The following is a 20028-nucleotide window of genomic DNA, read 5'->3' as shown; positions in this document are numbered from 1 at the left end:
TTTGTTACGAAATGCAATTATCTTGTCTAAAACCGGCGTTTTAAGACTGTAAAAGACAAAAATACAGTAATTTTAGCTAAAAAAACTATTTCAGACCTTTGGTGACCAAATGCAGTTATTTTGACTAAAACAGGTTTTGGAGACCTAAATTTTTTAGACACTTGGAGACCAAAAATAGTCATTTTGACCAAAAACATGTTTTCAGGCCATTGGTTACCTAATGTAGTTATGTTGTCTAAAAGCGGCATTTGAGACTCTAAAAGGCGAAAATACAGTCATTTTGGCTAAAAAAAGTTTTTCAGACCTTTGGTGACCAAATGCATTTATTTTGACTAAAACAGGCTTTGGAGACCTAAATAGAGTCATTTTGACCAAAAACATTTTTTCAGGCCATTGGTTACCAAATGTAGTTTATCTTGTCTAAAAGCGGTGTTTTAAGACTCTAAAAGACAAAAATACAGTCATTTTGGCTAAAATAGTTTTTCAGACCTTTGATGACCAAACGTAGTTATTTTAACTAAAAAGAGATTTTTTAGACACTTGGAGACCTAAATAGAGTCATTTTGACCAAAAACATTTTTTCAGATCACTGGTAACGAAATGCAATTATCTTGTCCAAAACCGGCTTTTTAAGACTCTAATAGACAAAAATACAATCATTTTGACTAAATTTATTTTCAGATCTTTGGGGGACCAAATGCAGTTATATTGATTTTAAAGGGCTTATTAGACACTTGGAGACCAAAATAGAGTCATTTTGACCAAAAAAATGTTTTCAGATCACTGGTAACGAAATGCAATTATCTTGTCTTAAACCGGCGTTTTAAGACTGTAAAAGACAAAAATACAGTAATTTTAGCTAAAAAAGTATTTCAGACCTTTGGTGACCAAATGCATTTATTTTGACTAAAATAGGCTTTTTAGACACTTGGAGACCAAATATAGAGTAATTTTGACCAAAAACATGTTCTCAGGCAATTGGTTACCAAATGTAGTTTATCTTGTCTAAATGCGGTGTTTTAAGACTCTAAAAGACAAAAATACCGGCATCTTGGCTAAAAAAAAGTGTTTCAGACCTTTGGTGACCAAATGCAGTTGGTTACCAAATGTAGTTTATCTTGTCTTAAAGCGGTGTTTTAAGACTCTAAAAGACAAAAATACCGGCATCTTGGCTAAAAAAAGTGTTTCAGACCTTTGGTGACCAAATGCAGTTATTTTGACTAAAAAATGCTTTTTAGACACTTGGAGACCAAAATATAGTCATTTTGACCAAAAACATTTTTTTCAGGCCTTTTGTTACGAAATGCAATTATCTTGTCTAAAACCGGCGTTTTAAGACTGTAAAAGACAAAAATACAGTAATTTTAGCTAAAAAAAACTATTTCAGACCTTTGGTGACCAAATGCAGTTATTTTGACTAAAACAGGTTTTGGAGACCTAAATAGAGTCATTTTGACCAAAAACATTTTTTCAGGCCATTGGTTACCAAATGTAATTTATCTTGTCTAAAAGCGGTGTTATAAGACTCTAAAACTCATTTTGGCTAAAAAAGGTTTTCAGACCTTTGGTGACCAAATGTATTTATTTAGACAAAAATAGGCTTTTTAGACACTTGGAGACCAAAAATAGAGTCATTTTGACCAAAAACATGTTTTCAGGCCATTGGTTACCTAATGCAGTTATGTTGTCTAAAAGCGGCATTTGAGCACTCTAAAAGGCGAAAATACAGTCATTTTGGCTAAAATAGTTTTTCAGACCTTTGATGACCAAACGTAGTTATTTTAACTAAAAAGAGATTTTTTAGACACTTGGAGACCTAAATAGAGTCATTTTGACCAAAAACATTTTTTCAGATCACTGGTAACGAAATGCAATTATCTTGTCCACAACCGGCTTTTTAAGACTCTAAAAGGCGAAAATACAGTCGTTTTGGCTAAAAAAAGTTTTTCAGACCTTTGGTGACCAAATGCAGTTATTTTGACTAAAACAGGCTTTGGAGACCTAAATAGAGTCATTTTGACCAAAAACATTTTTTCAGGCCATTGGTTACCAAATGTAGTTTATCTTGTCTAAAAGCGGTGTTATAAGACTCTAAAACTCATTTTGGCTAAAAAAGGTTTTCAGACCTTTGGTGACCAAATGTATTTATTTAGACAAAAATAGGCTTTTTAGACACTTGGAGACCAAAAATAGTCATTTTGACCAAAAACATGTTTTCAGGCCATTGGTTACCTAATGTAGTTATGTTGTCTAAAAGCGGCATTTGAGACTCTAAAAGGCGAAAATACAGTCATTTTGGCTAAAAAAAGTTTTTCAGACCTTTGGTGACCAAATGCATTTATTTTGACTAAAACAGGCTTTGGAGACCTAAATAGAGTCATTTTGACCAAAAACATTTTTTCAGGCCATTGGTTACCAAATGTAGTTTATCTTGTCTAAAAGCGATGTTTTAAGACTCTAAAAGACAAAAATACAGTCATTTTGGAAAAAAAAGGTTTTCAGACCTTTGGTGACCAAATGCATTTATTTTGATTAAAAAGGCTTTTTAGACACTTGGAGACCAAAAATAGAGTCATTTTGACCAAAAACATGTTTTCAGGCCATTGGTTACCTAATGCAGTTATGTTGTCTAAAAGCGGCATTTGAGCACTCTAAAAGGCGAAAATACAGTCATTTTGGCTAAAATAGTTTTTCAGACCTTTGATGACCAAACGTAGTTATTTTAACTAAAAAGAGATTTTTTAGACACTTGGAGACCTAAATAGAGTCATTTTGACCAAAAACATTTTTTCAGATCACTGGTAACGAAATGCAATTATCTTGTCCAAAACCGGCTTTTTAAGACTCTAATAGACAAAAATACAATCATTTTGACTAAATTTATTTTCAGATCTTTGGGGGACCAAATGCAGTTATATTGATTTTAAAGGGCTTATTAGACACTTGGAGACCAAAATAGAGTCATTTTGACCAAAAAAATGTTTTCAGATCACTGGTAACGAAATGCAATTATCTTGTCTAAAACCGGCGTTTTAAGACTGTAAAAGACAAAAATACAGTAATTTTAGCTAAAAAAGTATTTAAGACCTTTGGTGACCAAATGCATTTATTTTGACTAAAATAGGCTTTTTAGACACTTGGAGACCAAATATAGAGTAATTTTGACCAAAAACATGTTCTCAGGCAATTGGTTACCAAATGTAGTTTATCTTGTCTAAAAGCGGTGTTTTAAGACTCTAAAAGACAAAAATACGGGCACCTTGGCTAAAAAAAAGTGTTTCAGACCTTTGGTGACCAAATGCAGTTATTTTGACTAAAAAAATGCTTTTTAGACACTTGGAGACCAAAATATAGTCATTTTGACCAAAAACATTTTTTTCAGGCCTTTTGTTACGAAATGCAATTATCTTGTCTAAAACCGGCGTTTTAAGACTGTAAAAGACAAAATACAGTAATTTTAGCTAAAAAAACTATTTCAGACCTTTGGTGACCAAATGCAGTTATTTTGACTAAAACAGGCTTTGAAGACCTAAATAGAGTCATTTTGACCAAAGACATTTTTTCAGGCCATTGGTTACCAAATGTAGTTTATCTTGTCTAAAAGCGGTGTTTTAAGTCTCTAAAAGACAAAAATACAGTCATTTTGGAAAAAAAAGGTTTTCAGACCTTTGGTGACCAAATGCATTTATTTTGATTAAAAAGGCTTTTTAGACACTTGGGAGACCAAAATAGAGTCATTTTGACCAAAGACATTTTTTCAGGCCATTGATTACCAAACGCAGTTATCCTGTCTAAATGAGGAGTTTGAGACTCTAAACGACAAAAATACAGTCATTTTGGCTAAAATAGTTTTTCAGACCTTTGGTGACCAAACGTAGTTATTTTGACTAAAAAATGCTTTTTAGACACTTGGAGACCAAAATAGAGTCATTTTGACCAAAAACATTTTTTCAGGCCTTTGGTTACCAAATGTAGTTTATCTTGTCTAAAAGCGGTGTTTTAAGACTCTAAAAGACGGTTATAGACAAAAATACAGTAATTTTAACTAAAAATGTATTTCAGACCTTTGGTGACCAAATGCAGTTATTTTGACTAAAACAGGCTTTGGAGACCTAAATAGAGTCATCTTGACCAAAAACATTTTTTCAGGCCATTGGTTACCAAATGTAGTTTATCTTGTCTAAAAGCGGTGTTTTAAGACTCTTAAAGACAAAAATACAGTCATTTTGGCAAAAAAAAAGGTTTTCAGACCTTTGGTGACCAAATGCATTTATTTTGATAAAATAGGCTTTTTACACACTTGGAAGACCAAAATAGAGTCATTTTGACCCAAACAAATTTTTCAGGCGATTGGTTACAAAATGCAATTATCTTGTCCAAAACCGGCTTTTTAAGACTCTAATAGACAACAATACAATAATTTTGACTAAATTTTTTTTCAGACTTTTGGGGACCAAATGCAGTTATATTGACTAAAAAGGGCCTCCCCATCCTGTCTTATGCCAATTGATGCTTTCAAGTATCACCATAATATATCAAGATTCCAAGTTAATCATATGTGATTTAACTTATGAATATACCCAAGCATTAGGCGGTCATCACATGTAAGGATGGGCAATATTGGTATTCAATAACACCAAGGGAATTCTGGTAGGTGGGTGGAGTTTCTTTTGTATTGTGTTGAATTTTATCTTTATCTTCTTCAATAAAATAATTCCTTTTAAACATTTACCAGTGTTTGAGCCATACATGCAACTCCTTTTTTTCTATTTTTCTTCACATGTTCAACATTTGCTTGGCTCACTGGCAACACGCCGTTTGGTAATTCTGGTATTGTTTGGAATCGATGTCACATCCCACCATACCCTCAATATATTGAGGAATTATAGGGGATTTTCTATAGTCCTTTCTTATTCCCCCCCTCTTTCCCCTCCATTTTAATTTTCAAAGAAGCCAAGCCTGCCTGGGCCATCATCGCGTGTCTCAATTGTAGGTAGCGAAAGAAACAGTGCCTAGGTACATCAAACTCCCTCTGTAAGTCTTGAAAATATTTCAGTACCCCAGCTTTGAACAATTGTGCTATAAAATATACACATCTCCGCGCCCTCTAGACGAAAAAGTTCCGAAAAGTTGCGATTATGCCAAATCGGAGTCTGAGGAAGGTAACCCGTGATCTGCAACATCCCCTTGACACAGCGCCACACCATGCGAATCAAGGCGAGTGTGGGTAACCGAGTCCCCATATTGGAGAACCCCGCTTGAAGGTGTACAAGGACAGGGTGAGGCGAGTCAGGAGGGACCAATAAGGACCCAATAGGATCGAATGGATCCAAAAGACCCCAGCCCCCATATGCTGAACCTGGAAGGCTAGAAAATATACTCTGCCAAGCCACCACTATCCTTGCCCATCTGAAGGGTAGCCAATTTAATCCTAGCCACTTTTTTGCACCAGATCAGTTCTCGGAACTGGGAGTCAATCCTATAGAACCATTTCCTGGGTATCCAGATTGGGGAGTTGTGCAAGACATAAAGAAGTTGAGGAGCCCACACCATCTTAATTAGATTGACTCGCCCAGCCACCGACAAGGGAACTTTGCAGCAGAGGTACGAGGTTCAGTGTGATATACTGGGTAGGATCAGGAGACACCTGGATCCCCAAATATTTGAAGGAGTGAACCACTCGCACTGTGGATGCACAGTCCGGAAAAGGGCTGAGTTATGGGATCAAGGGGCATTAAAACTGATTTATCCCAATTTATGAAAAATCCCGACAGGGACCCAAAATAGTCAATAAGGGACATTACCGCCCGCAAGGATTCCCCTGTATCACCTAGGTAGAGCAGTTTGTCATCCGCATAGAGTGAGATAACGTCTGCATTGGAGCCCCTTCTGAACCCCACTATGTTATTGGAGGACCGAATTCGCGCCGCTAAGGTCTCCAGTGCCATGGCAAACAGCAATGGAGATAGCGGGCAGCCCTGTCTAGTCCCCCTGTGCAAACAGAAGGGTCCAGAAAGCTCCCCGTTCACCCTCAGTCTGGCCGCGGGGGCAGCGTACAGTACCCGCACCCAGTTCAGAAAGTTCTCTCCCACACCAAAGCGCTTGAGAACTTCCCATAGGTACATCCATTCAACACTATTGAATGCCTTAGCGGCATCTAGCGAAAAGACTGCCCGGTTCCCAGGGTTGTCTACTGGGATCTGAAGGTTCAGAAATAGTCGGCGGAGATTAAGTGCCGTCGATCTGGTCAGGATAAACCCCGATTGATCCCTATGGACAACCCCCTGGACAACAGAGGACAGCCTAGTGGCCAGTATCTTAGCTAGAATTTTAACATCCGTTGTGAGTAGAGATATGGGCCTTTAGGAATCCGCCAAAAGCAGATCCTTGCCGGGCTTCAGCAGGAAAACAACTATAGCTTCGGACATAGAGGCAGGAAGGCGGCTGTTAGGGATACAAGTGGTAGCCTGATGGCAGAGGAAGGCCCCACGTGTGCTAGACGGCGGTGCTTAGACGGGAACCCCCAAGGTAAGTGACACAGGCTAACCTGAGGTGCGGAATCTAAGTATCCACCGGTTTTCACCAGAGCCTCTAGTGGTGAGGATGGATTTTGCTGCGTGTGGATACCAGGTCGCAGTCCTCAGGGTCACCCCACCAAGGGAGAAGCCAGTCAAGATCCGAAGGCAGATAAGCAGACAAGGGAGATCCGAGAGAATGGCCAAACAAGCCGGGGGTCAGGACGGGCAGCAGGTCAACAAGGTCAGGAACAAGCCAAAGGTCAAAACGGATATCAAACAGGTAACAGGAAGCAGGCTTCAGGAACACAGGAAGAGCTGCAGACAAGTCAGCAAAGACACAGTGCTTCTGAGCTGTTTAAATAAGGCAGCCTCTTTGCCAATTACTGCAATTAATCTGCTCTAGGTTAACCTTTTAGATTGCAGATTCATGACAGCACATCAGTGTGCTCAGGAAGCATTCCTAACATTGCCCCCCCCCCCTTAAGGGCAACCTCCGGGTGCCCAACAAACTGCTTTTCTGAGGATGGGCAAGAAAAAATGCCTGGATCAGGTCTGCGGCATGAATGTTACTCTCGGGTTCCCAGGAATTCTCTTCCGGCCCATAACCCTTCCATTTAATAAGGAACTGAAGCTGGTTACCTCTTTTCCGGCAATCAAGTACAGCCTCAACTTCGTACTCCATGTCGCCATCCACCATCACTGGTTCCGGAGGTCCAGGGCTTCTGCCGGGGAAGGCGTCAGGAACCGCAGGTTTTAAAAAAAAGTGACATGGAACACAGGATGGATCCGTAGGGTATCAGGTAAGGATAACTCATAGGACACGGCATTGAGTCTTATTTTAACGGGGAATGGGCCGATAAACCTGGAAGCCAACTTCTTGGATGGGCAGGCCAAGCACAGGTTAGCTGTGGATAAAAAGACCTGGTCACCTGGTTGGAGAATCAGTTCTCTCCTCTTTTTCCCATCAAAGATTCTTTTGGACGCTATCTGAGCCTTGGCCAAGGTGTCCTGCAGAAGTTTGTTGTTACTCGTGAAGAAGTCAATGGTGACCTGAACTGCGGGCACTCCGGAATCAGATGGGACGTCGGGCAGAAAGGAAGGATGAAAACCATAATTGGCAAAGAAGGGAGATTGCCCGGTAACGGAATGTCGTGAATTATTAAAGGCAAATTCCGCAAATGGTAGTAATGCTATCCAGTCGTCCTGGACGAAGGTGGTAAAGCACCGGAGATATTGTTCCAGGGTCTGGTTTGTCCTCTCTGTTTGCCCTTTCGTCTGCGGGTGGTAAGCTGAGGACATAGATAATTCAATTTTTAGTAGCTTACACAAGGCCCTCCAAAAGCAGGACGTGAACTGTACCCCTCTGTCCGAGATAATGTTTGTGGGCACCCCGTGGAGTCGTACAATCTCCCTAATGAAGACTTCTGCAGTTTCTTTTGCAGAGGGGGTACCTTTGAGGGGTAGAAAGTGGGCCATCTTAGTAAGCCGGTCTACAACCACAAAAATGGCGGAGCACCCAGCCGAAGGTGGAAGTTCCACGATAAAGTCCATGGCGATAGTTTGCCAGGGCCGGTCAGGGATTGGGAGTGGTCTGAATAGACCCCACGCCCTACTTCTGGTGGTTTTACTCCTGGAGCAAGACACATAACTTCTGCAGTCTTTTCCCATCTCAGGCCACCAGAAGGTGCGTTGCATGAGGTCAAGGTTCCTATGAACACCAAAATGGCCAGCCAGAGGGTGGTCATGGCAGGCAGCTAGAACCGAAACTCTGACTCCCTCCGGGACAAATATTTTGTCCTTAGCCCACAACAAACCATCCTTGCGTGACAGGGGTATCCCAGGTGGACCGGAAATTTTGGCAGAGGCTTGCTCAAGATGGGATTTCAGGCTAGTGAGCAGGAAGTTTTTCTCTGACAGGATAGTGTCAGGTACCAACTCTTTTTTAGTATTATCAAACATCCGGGACAGGGCATCCGGTTTGACATTTCTCGACCCGGGCCGATAGGTGATATGGAACAAGAATCTGGAGAAGAAGAGTGCCCATCGGGCCTGGCGGGGTCTAAGTCGCTTTTCAGATCTTAAGTACTCAAGGTTCTTATGATCGGTAAATATAAGAATCGGGCGTGATGCTCCTTCTAGTAGATATCTCCACTCTTCGAGAGCGGCTTTGATAGCCAGGAGTTCCCGGTCCCCGACATCATAGTTTTTCTCAGCGGGAGAGAGTTTCTGGGAAAAGAAGGCTATTGGGTGAGTTAAGTCTCTAGTTCCCTGTCTTTGGGAGATGACTGCCCCGACCACAACGTCCGATGCGTCTACCTCCAGGAGATAGGGTAAGGCAGGATCCGGGTGACTTAGGATAGGGGCAGAGGTAAAATGTTTTTTAAGAACCGAGAAGGCGGACTGAGCTTCTGGGGTCCACTGGAAGCGGACGTTCTTCTTAGTAATGTGAGTAATAGGGGCTATGATGTTAGAGAACCCCTTAATGAACCTCCTATAAAAATTGGCGAAGCCAACGAAGCGCTGTACTCCCTTTTTGTCTGATGGAGGTGGCCAGTCCAGAATGGCAGAGACCTTCTGAGGATCCATCTCTATTCCTTCTGTGGAAATTATTAACCCCAGAAACGGGATACTGTTCTGCTCAAAAACGCACTTCTCGGCCTTGGCGTAGAGACCATGCTGGCGAAGGCGACCGAGGACATTTCTAACGTGCTCACGATGCTGCTCTAGGGATGTTGAGAAGATTAGGATGTCATCCAAGTATACGATGATGAAGATATCCAACCATTCCCTGAAGATGTAGTTCACAAAGTGTTGGAATGTGGCAGGAGCATTACAAAGGCCAAATGGCATTACCAGGTATTCGAAATGTCTGAATCTAGTGCGGAAAGCAGTCTTCCATTCGTCGCCCTCTCGGATGCGCACCAAGTGGTACGCCCCACTAAGATCCAGCTTGGTAAACAGGATGGCAGATCTGAGTCTCTGAAAGAGTTCGGGGACTAGAGGAAGGGGATAACGGTTTTTAATAGTAACTTTATTTAAATCCCTATAATCTATGCAGGGTCGGAGGGTGTGATCCTTCTTCTCTACGAAGAAGATACCTGCCCCTGCTGGAGAGTTAGAGGGACGGATGAACCCCTTCTTCAGACTTTCGTCTACATAGTCCTTTAAGACGTCCAGCTCACGTTCAGAAAGTGGGTAAATCCGGCCGAACGGGATTTCGGCTCCTGGGAGCAAGTCGATGGGGCAGTCATATGGACGGTGGGGGGGCAAGGTCTCTGCTCCCCGTTTGCTGAATACGTCCAGGAAATCATGGTATGCTTTGGGCACCACAGAACACACATCAGGTTCGGATTCAAGACAGAACAGAGTCTTGGGGAATTCAGGAGAAGCGGGTAGACAGAAATTCTTGCAGAAAAGAGATGGGAACTGGATGGTGCCTGTGATCCAATTGACTTGCGGGTTATGTGCTTGCAACCACGGTAATCCCAGGATAATGGGAAATAAGGAGGATGTGATAACATCCAGGCTAATCAGTTCCTTATGGCCGGAGGAGGAGACCATAGGAAGGGGAAAAGTTTCTTGGGTCACGGGCCCGGATTTGATGTGGGAGCCATCAGCCAGGAAGATGGTGAGGTCCTGAGTCTTGAGACGGAGAGGTACGCCATGTTGCAGGGCGAACGAGCGATCAATGAAACAACTGCAGGCTCCCAAGTCAATGATTGCAGTAACTGGGACGAGTCTTTCCGGAAGCTGTAATGACACAGGAAAGGCTAGGTGGGAGGAACTGGCAACAGATGGTGAGGCCAGCATGAACTTATGGTATTTTGCCGGTCAGGAGCGCACATAGTGGCCAGCTTCACCGCAATACAGGCACAGGTTACCCAATTGGCGACGGCGTCTCTCCTCCGGGGACAAAGCAGGCCGTATGATCCCAAGTTGTATAGGTTCAGGCGTATCTGAGGTGACTCCAGCGGGAGCGGGGTTGGTAAGAGCTGACCCAGTAGAAGAAAAGTATTCAGGATGAGCAACTCGTGGTAGTGTCCAGGGTGGTCTGAACTGCTGCGGAGATCGTTCTGCTCTGCGCTCCCGTAGCCACCAGTCGATTTGAATGTCCTGGGAAATCAAATCTTCCAAGGCGTTGGGGACACCTACCCGCGCCAGCTCGTCCTTCAGTCCTTCTGACAAGCCGAGACGGAACTGATACCGGAGTGCTGCTTCGTTCCAGGACGTATCGGAACTGATGGGGCGGAAGTTAGTGACGTAGTGTTCTACGGGCCTGCGACCCTGCTGAAGAACATGAAGCGCAGCTTCTGCGGTGGAGGATCGCTGCGGGTCATCATAGAGCTGTGCCATGGCCTCAAAAAATGACTGTAAGGAGTTTAATGGGGGCTGCCCTCTTCAAGGAGCCGATGAACCCAGGACTGGGGTTCGCCTAGGAGCAGGGAGATAACAAACCCCACCTTGGTGGTCTCCAAAGAAAAGGTTCGAGGTTGCAGGGAGAAATACAGCTGCCAGGCGTTGCGAAAGGCGCAGAATTTACCGCGATCCCCGGAATATTTTTCGGGAGCAGGAACTCGAGGTTCTGGTGGCAGCATCACTACGGTAGGGCCAGAAGCAGGTGCAGAGAGTGCTGCAGCAGGAGAGGAAGCAGATAATACAGGAGGATCCCCCTGAAGTGTCGTAGAGCGCATCCGTTCCTCTAGCTGTGTGTAGCCGTCTTGAAGCGACTTTACGGTTTGAGACAGGGCTGCGAGGTGTTGGCAGATCTCTTCCAACGGTGAGGCTTCTCTTGCAGGCTCCGTCATGGCTGATTTGTACTGTTAGGGATACAAGTGGTAGCCTGATGGCAGAGGAAGGCCCCACGTGTGCCAGAGGGCGGAGCTTAGACGGGAACCCCCAAGGTAAGTGACACAGGCTAACCTGAGGTGCGGAATCTAAGTATCCACTGGTTTTCGCCAGAGCCTCTAGTGGGGAGGATGGATTTTGCTGCGTGTGGATACCAGGTCGCAGTCCTCAGGGTCGCCCCACCAAGGGAGAAGCCGGTCATGATCTGAAGGCAGATAAGCAGACAAGTGAGATCCGAGAGAATGGTCAAACAAGCCGGGGGTCAGGACGGGCAGCAGGTCAACAAGGTCAGGAACAAGCCAAAGGTCAAAACGGATATCAAACAGGTAACAGGAAGCAGGCTTCAGGAACACAGGAAGAGCTGCAGACAAGTCAGCAAAGACACAGTGCTTCTGAGCTGTTTAAATAAGGCAGCCTGTTTGCCAATTACTGCAATTAGTCTGCTCTAGGTTAACCCTTTAGATTGCAGATTCATGACAGCACATCAGTGTGCTCAGGAAGCATTCCTAACAGCGGCCAATACGGAAGGCTTCGTTATATACCCGCAGCAGCACGGGCACCAACTGTTCAGCGTATCGGCTGTAAACCTCCGACGGGATACCATCAGCCCCCGGAGATTTACCAGGCTTAGTAGATTTCAAGGCCGCATAAAGTTCGTTTTCCGTAAGGGGGGCCCCAAGCACAGCCACGTCCCTGGCATACAGAGAAGGCAAATCGCAGGAAGCCAAAAAAATCGGCAATTTCTCGTGAGTCGACCGAGATCTTAGAGGAGTAAAGATCAGCATAAAACTTCCCAAGTACTCTCCGTATGTCAGCCGTGGCATGCCAGAGCACCCCCTGAGGATCCTTAATCTATGGTATAAATGCCGCAGGCTGCTGCGAGCGAACCAGCATGGCCAACATATGACCCGTGTTTTCTCCCTTCTCAAAATACCTCTGCTGGAAGAAGAAGCGCTTGTTTTCAGCCTTTTGAATCGAGACCGACTTGGCCATAGATTGGGCAGCCAGCCACGACCTCTGAGTATCATCTGACGGGTCCCTAACATAAGTTTCCTCCGCTCTAGTCACTGCGTCCAACGCAGTATTCTCCCATTGCCTGGTGTCCGTTTTAATGACATTAACCGTACGTATAAACTGACCTCCCATGAATGCCTTAGCCGCATCCCAGGCAGAGTCAAGTACAGCAGTAAAGTCCCCCAACATCAGCAGGGGCACATCAGGAAGTTGAGCAATATGTGGCACGATAAGTTTAAGTACCCCTGCAGAATACGGGGGGGGGCTTGTACACACCTAAGGCTTGCTAGTTGGCAGGATAAAACAAACCGGCCCTCAGGGTCAATCACAGACTTTGAGCATAGAAACCGTACCCCCTTCTTAATCAAAATACACACCCCTCTCGAATAAGTGGAGTAAACAGAGTGGAACTGGTGACTAAATACGCTAGGAGCTAGACACGGGGAAGTGGAAGGAGACATATGGGTCTCCTGCAGGCAAACCACATCTGCCTGCAGGCGTTTGATGGTGCGGAGCACTGCCGTCCTCTTTACCGGGTTGCAGAGGCCCCGCACATTCCAGAAAATGTAGCCATACACGGAGCGTCAGGCCACCCGGCCAGGGAGGCGAAAGAGGGCACCCAGAAAGGGTGAACCCACTACACCCCATCAGCACAGCCCAGCTATATAGAGAGAGCAACAGGAGTAGTCGCCCAGCCCACACAGTACCGGTGCAGCCCCAGCATAGAGAACAGTCAATAGGAACATCCACAGCATAGGGTAAAATAATAGCAGTAGAGCGACAAAGTACATGCAGGAAAAGCAAAAATCGAACCAAAGTCCAGGACCAGAAAAAAGGCAAAAAGGGGGGAACAAAAAGGCAATACACGTCTGCCACGTGTGGGGGAAGGGACGAGTCAATAGGGCATGTCCAGTCACGACCAAGGGGGGAAACCGGAGAGGGACCACCGATGCCAGTGTAGTCTCCTCAAAATTAGCAACCATGTGAGAGGTAGCAACCATTAGTGCAGCAGAGGAGCTCCCATCATAACAGGAAAAGTGTGTGTAACATCAAGTGCCAAGTATAGGCAGGAGAACCGAAAGGATCCATGACCGGCCGAAAAGAGTACAAAAGTTCCAAAAAGTAGAAACGATCCTCAAAGGTCTTCTCGCCTGGGGGAAGTGGCCGCCCGCAGGGCCCCACCATTAGCATCCAGCCATTGAACAGCAGCAGAAGGCTTGTCAAAGAACAGCACCTCATCCCGGACCACCACCCAGAGCCTGGAAGGGTACAGCATAGCGTATTGAACATTCAAGTCCTGCAATCTCCTCTTGACCACTACGAATTTGGCACGCTGTTTCTGCACCACCGCAGAGTAATCGGGAAACAGGGAGATCCTTGAGTTGTCAATCTTGAGCCTCCCCTGCATTCCCCTGGCTTTAGTAATTGAGGAATTTGAAGATGAAAGTGCGCGGGGGGGGCTCCAGGAGGAAGAGGTCGCATAGGCCCCCTATGAGCAAGTTCCACCGAAAACATGGAAGTAAAGGATTCTTGCCCAAAAGTAGAGAGCAGCCATTGTTCAATGAAAGCCACAGGATCTTTACCTTCCGCCCGCTCAGGGATCCCAATTGCTCTGATATTACTCCGTCTCATCCTATTCTCTAAGTCATCCAGACATGCAGCTTGCTGGGCTGAGAGCAGGGCAGTATGTTTCACTTCCCTTTGCAAAGGCGCCATGTCATCCTCCAGGGAGCTGACCCTGCCTTCCACTGCCACTGTCCTCTCCCTCAATTTCTGCATATCATGTCTCATGAACGATATCTCAGCCTTGACCCCCTTTAACTCCACTGTCAGGGCTGTATTTGAGGTGGTACAGGTGGTAACCGCAGCCATAATGTCCCGCAACGTGGGTTCTGTGTCCGGGGTAGGAGATGATTGCCTCGGGGCCTGGTCTGCATCTGCTGCCTCCCAATCAGCAATCTGGCGGGAGAGATCACCTAAGGGAACAGTGTCATCCGTGTCTGAATGCGACCCCGGTGAGCCGGATTGATGGTCCTCAGATAGAGTTTGGGGGTCCCGGGCAGCAGGCTTAGCAAAAAGCTTTTGAGCAGCCTCCAGATATGTGGCCTTCTGTGCTGCGCGCTGCGAGGCGCCGCCATCTTGGATCGGGCCGGCCTGTGCGGATTTCCCTCTTTACCCTTCTTAGACATCACGGAGAGAAGATGGAGGACTCACCTGGTGATCACCGTACTCCAGGGAACACAGGGCACCGACTGACGGTAGAAATCGGAGCAGGATAAGGACTTACACAGGATAACTAGCAGGATCAACAGCGGAGCTCACAGCATGCACGTCCGCTCACACCCGCAGCTCGGCCACGCCCCCCTGAAAAAAAATTTAGTCAAAATGACTGTATTTTTGTCTTTTAGAGTCTTAAAAGGCTTGTAGGCTTTTTAGACACTTGAACACCAAAATAGAGTCATTTTGACCAAAAAAATTTTTTTTCAGGCTATTGGTTACCACATGCAGTTATCTTGTCTAAAAAGCGGCTGTTTAAGACTCTAAAAGACGAAAAGACGAAAATTTTGACAAAAAAAATGTCAGACCTTTGGTGACCAAATGTAGTTATTTTGACTAAAAAAGGCTTTTTAGACACTTGGAGACCAAAATAATGTAATTTTGACCAAAAAATTTTTTCAGGCCATTGGTTTACCAAATGCAGTTATCTGGTCTAAAACCGGCGTTTTAAGACTCTAAAAGCCGAAAATACAGTCATTTTGACTAAAACATTTTTTCCAGATCTTTGGTGATCAAATGCAGTTATTCTGACTAAAAAAGGCTTTTTTGACATTTGGAGACCAAAACAGAGTCATTTTGATCAAAAAAATATTTTTCAGGCCATTGGAGACCAAATGCAATTATCTTGTTTAAAACAAGCGTTTTAAGACTATAAAGACAAAAATAGTCATTTTGACTAAATTATTTTTCAGACCTTTGGTTATCAAATGCAGTTATATTGACTAAAAAAGGCTTTTTAGACACTTGAAAACCAAAATAGAGTCATTTTGACCAAAAAGATTTTTCAGGCCGACTTTTTAAGACTCTAAAAGGCGAAAATACAGTCATTTTGACTAAAAACAAGTTTCAGACCTTTGGTGACCAAATGCAGTTATTTTGATGAATAAAGGCTTTTTAGACACTTGGAGACCAAATTAGAGTCATTTTGACCAAAAATTTTTTTCAGGCCATTGGAGACCAAATGCAGTTATCTTGTCTAAAACAAGCGTTTTAAGACTCTAAAAGACGAAAATAGTCATTTTGACCAAAAACATTTTTTTAGGCTATTGGTTACCACATGCAGTTATCTTAAAAGCCAACGAATAAAGGAAAAGCCAAAAGCCTACAGCACCTGGTATTCCCAGCTGGTCTCCCATCCAGGTACTAACCAGGCCTGACCCTGCTTAGCTTCCAAGATCAGACAGGATCGGGCGCGTTCAGGGTGATGTGGCCGTAGGCGATCACCACTGCCACCCTCGACCCCTTTGAACTTGGCCATGGCAAGATGGCACCTCAGGAGAAACAAAAAAAAAGCCAACGAATAAAGGAAAAGCCAAAAGCCTACACCTGGTATTCCCAGGTGGTCTCCCATCCAGGTACTAACCCGTAGAGATGATCGAACGGTTCGGGTCGACCATCGGTTCGACCCGAACATTGGGTGTTCGAAATTCGGCCAAATTCCGAACTTTTTGTGGTAAAAGTTCGGAATTCGGCCACCAGAACCGCCCAAAATGCACTGGTACAGGAACTGGGCTTTAAAAGCCCGTGATTGGCCCAGAAACATCAGCAAAAGCCAATGAGGGGGCAGGAGTCTTCTGGGAACGTGATTGGAGTGACTACGGAGACCAGGTTCCAATCAGAAGTGAATACGCCCCACAGTATATAAGATAGCCCCGCCTAACCCCTAGCACAGTGATACAGAGTCTGTTGAAGAGAGTGGAAGCATTTCTCTTACTCCTGCTTTGCTACACTATGTTTTCTGCATAGGCGAGTGCTTCTAAAGCTCCATATAGCAGAATTGCATTCAGCTTACAGCCAGTCAGTGTAGTTAGAAATACAGCGATTGTGCTGGTTTTTTTAGTTAGAAAAAAAAAAAAATTAAAGGGACAGTGTCAGTCTTCTGCTGTATGGAGCTGTTCTTTTAGTGTGAGGAAAGGGATATCTAGTGTAGTTAGGGAACTTTGTACCACAGTAGTTAGATGTAATAATCTAGTTTCTGTAGGGAAAGTGAAAGTGAAAGTGTGAGGGTTCTGTGTAGTGAGCACGTTCCACAGTGCTGATATATCTACAGCAGGTATACGTGCTTGCTAGTCAGCAAAATACATTGCCTCAGTGACAACTTAACGCCTGTTCTTGAAAGCGTTAGGTCTACTGTGCAAAAGGCTTTGCAACTGTGCGTGACACGCATCTGCTGTGCTGTATTCAGCGACAACTGTGGGTCGCATAGCAGTGTGCGTTTTTCACTGCACAGAGTTGCCAACGCCTCAGTGACAAATATGCCAGGTAGACCAAGAAAAGGCATACGTGGCCCTGCTGCGGAAAGGGGCACAGCTTCTAGGGTGTCTAGAGGCAGGGGTGGACGTGGTGGTCAGTCCTCAGCCAGGCCACCATTTGCATTGTTCTCCGGCAGTGGCCAAGCTATACGTCCACAGTACGTACAGGAGGTGGTGGACTATATTACCAAACCCTCATCATCGGCATCATCTGCAACTACAGTGACCCAGGCAGAGAAAAGTGGTCAGTCTTCTGCAGTTGGCAGAACAAATAGAGATGAGTCCATGTCCACCTCACATCCTCCCTTAGACCCAACTTCAGACATGGCAGAGGAGTCAGCTGAGCTGTTTGACCACAGTGTCGGCCATCTACTCCAGCCTGATGCTCAGTCCTTTATGGAGTCTGATGTTGGGTCTGAGGTTGAGGAGGAGGCAGAACAAGCAAGAGGGGAGAGCAGACAGCCAGCTCCATCTAAGGCCGCACCTGTTGTCTCCCGGGCCACGCCTGATGCTCAGTCCTTTATAGAGTCTGATGTTGGGTCTGAGGTTGAGGAGGAGGCAGAGCGAGCAAGAGGGGAGAGCAGACGGCCCGCTCCATCTAAGGCCGCACCTGTTGTCTCCCGGGCCACTATACACACCTCTTCTTGATGGGCCTTTTTTAAGACATCCCATGCAGACCGAACAGTTGCGATCTGCAAGATTTGTCAGAAGGGTATAAAACGTGGCAAAAATGTCAACCACCTGGGTACAAGCTGCCTAAACAGGCATTTGACAAACCACCACTTGGCCTGTTGGCAGGAGCATTTGAAGAACCCACAAAAGGGCCAAAGATCGGTCAGTCGGCCTCCTAGTCCTCCTCGCGCTGCTCCTCGTGCTCCACCTGCACATCAGTCTATTCCTGGCCCTGCTATAGTCACTCGTCACCTGTTGGCAGCCTCCATTGACAGGGATGATGATATAGCAGGCAGTGTCGCATCTACCTCCAGCACACCACCAGCTGTAACATCTAGACGCCAAATTTCGATTCCACACATGCTGGAACGAAAAAAAATGTATACTCCCCGCCACCCACATACCCAGCATCTAAACAGTAGTTTGGCAAAACTACTGGCTCTGCAACTGTTACCATTTAACCTGGTAGAGTCTGCTCCCTTCCGTGACTTTGCAAAATGTGCAGTTCCACAGTGGCAGGTGCCAAGTCGGCATTACTTTGCCCGTAAGGCCCTGCCATCCCTATACCAACATGTGGAAGGCAATGTAGTGTCGTCCCTGGCCACGTCAGTCAGCCGTAAGATACTCCTGACGGCTGACACTTGGTCAAGCAAACATGGGCAGGGACGGTACATTTCTGTCACTGCTCATTGGGTGACATTGCTTGCCAGCGGAAGGGATTGTAGCCAGAGCTCGGTGCTGCAGCCAGGTTGCCCCCACGTCTGCAAACAGCTGGTGGTGTCGCTGATCCGGGTAGATCGATCACTTCTACCCCCTTCTGCTCCTCCTCCTACTCATCCTCCTCCATGCCCTCCTCTGCAGAATGGTCCTTTGAATATGATGAGGTACTACGTAAGCGTTCAAAGGGCTATTCTATGTCTCAGGCCAAAAGGTGTCATGCAGTGCTGCAGCTTGTGTGTCTAGGGGACAGGCAGCATACTGCCCCTGAGATTCTTGGGGCTCTGCAGGCACAGGCCCAGAGGTGGTTGACACCACGCCAGCTGCAGCCAGGGATGGTGGTTACCGATAATGGGTCAAACCTCCTGGCTGCCCTTCGTCAGGGAAAGTTGACCCATGTGCTATGCCTGGCGCATGTCCTGAATCTCGTGGTACAGCGGTTTTTGAACTCATACCCGGGAATGCAGGATGTGCTAAGGATGGCAAGAAGGGTGTGCAATCACTTCAGGCGGTCGTACAGTGCCACTGCACATTTGGCTGAAGTGCAGCACGAGTTTCACCTGCCGGTACACCGCCTTGTCTGTGACATGCCCACCCGCTGGAACTCCACCTTGGCTATGCTGCAGCGCCTGTACATGCAGCAGAGGGCCCTCAATGAATATCTCTGCAAGTACAGCACCAGCACTGGCTCAGCGTGCCTGGGCTTCTTTTCACCATGGCAGTGGCTTTTGATTAAGGATGCATGTGCTGTCCTCTCGGCATTTGAGGAGTCCACAAGGATGGTCAGCCGGGACAGCGCATGCATCAGTGACACCCTACCGGTACTGTTTTTGTTGGAGCACACTCTGCGTGGCATTATGGACAGGGCACTGGAGGCAGAGCAGCAGGAGGAAGAGGAGGACTTCCTTGCCTCTCAAGGCCCCCTTTATCCTGAGAATCCTGACCCCATTATGCCTAGCTCCCAGAGGCCCGAGCAGGATCCAGGGGTGGAAGAGGAGGAGGACGATTCTTCGGGAACTTTGGCAGGCTTTGAGGAGGAGGAGGAGGAAGACATGCAGCAATCTGCAAGGCCTAGTTTGACTCCCTCGATGGTGGAGATGGATTTTGCTGCGTGTTAGTACCAGGTCGCGGTCCTCAGGATCGCCCCACCAGGAGGTGAGCAAGCCAGGGTCCAGTAGCAGATACAGCAGGTCAGGATCAAGCAGAAGCGTAGTCTAGGAATAGCCAAAGGTCGGTAACAAGTAGTTGCAAGTCGGGATTAGGCAAAAGCATAGTCGAGGAACAAGCCAAGTGTCGATAATGGATGGTAGCAAAGATACGGATGGCAGCAGGAGAGACAAGCGAGATATCGGCTCTTGAAGGCACAATATTCTGCCAACCAGGAAGTGCAAAGACATGGCTTAAAACAGGAAGTTCATGGGAGGAGCAAAGGGTTCAAAGTTCAAGGCAATAAAGATTCACAGCAGGGTCATTCAAGGATTTGTCCAAGGAGCTGTCCAGCATTCCAGGTGGCTCAGCAAGTAGAGTCATTGGCAGACACACTGGAGGTCCCAGGTTCAAGTCTGGTCCCTGACATTGTGAAAATACACCTGTTAATTATATGCACATTTTAAGAGACAGCACCTTTTAAAAAAAAATCTCTAATCTTGTTCCCAGTGCACTGCATTATGTCCCCATCATACACATTGGCTGTACAGTTGATTAGGAGCAAAAGAAAGGCATAGTGTAGGAGG

Source organism: Pelophylax lessonae (assembly GCF_965119305.1).
Source record: "Pelophylax lessonae genome assembly, chromosome: 1".
Lineage (NCBI taxonomy): Eukaryota > Metazoa > Chordata > Amphibia > Anura > Ranidae > Pelophylax > Pelophylax lessonae.
This window is presented reverse-complemented; position numbering follows the sequence as displayed.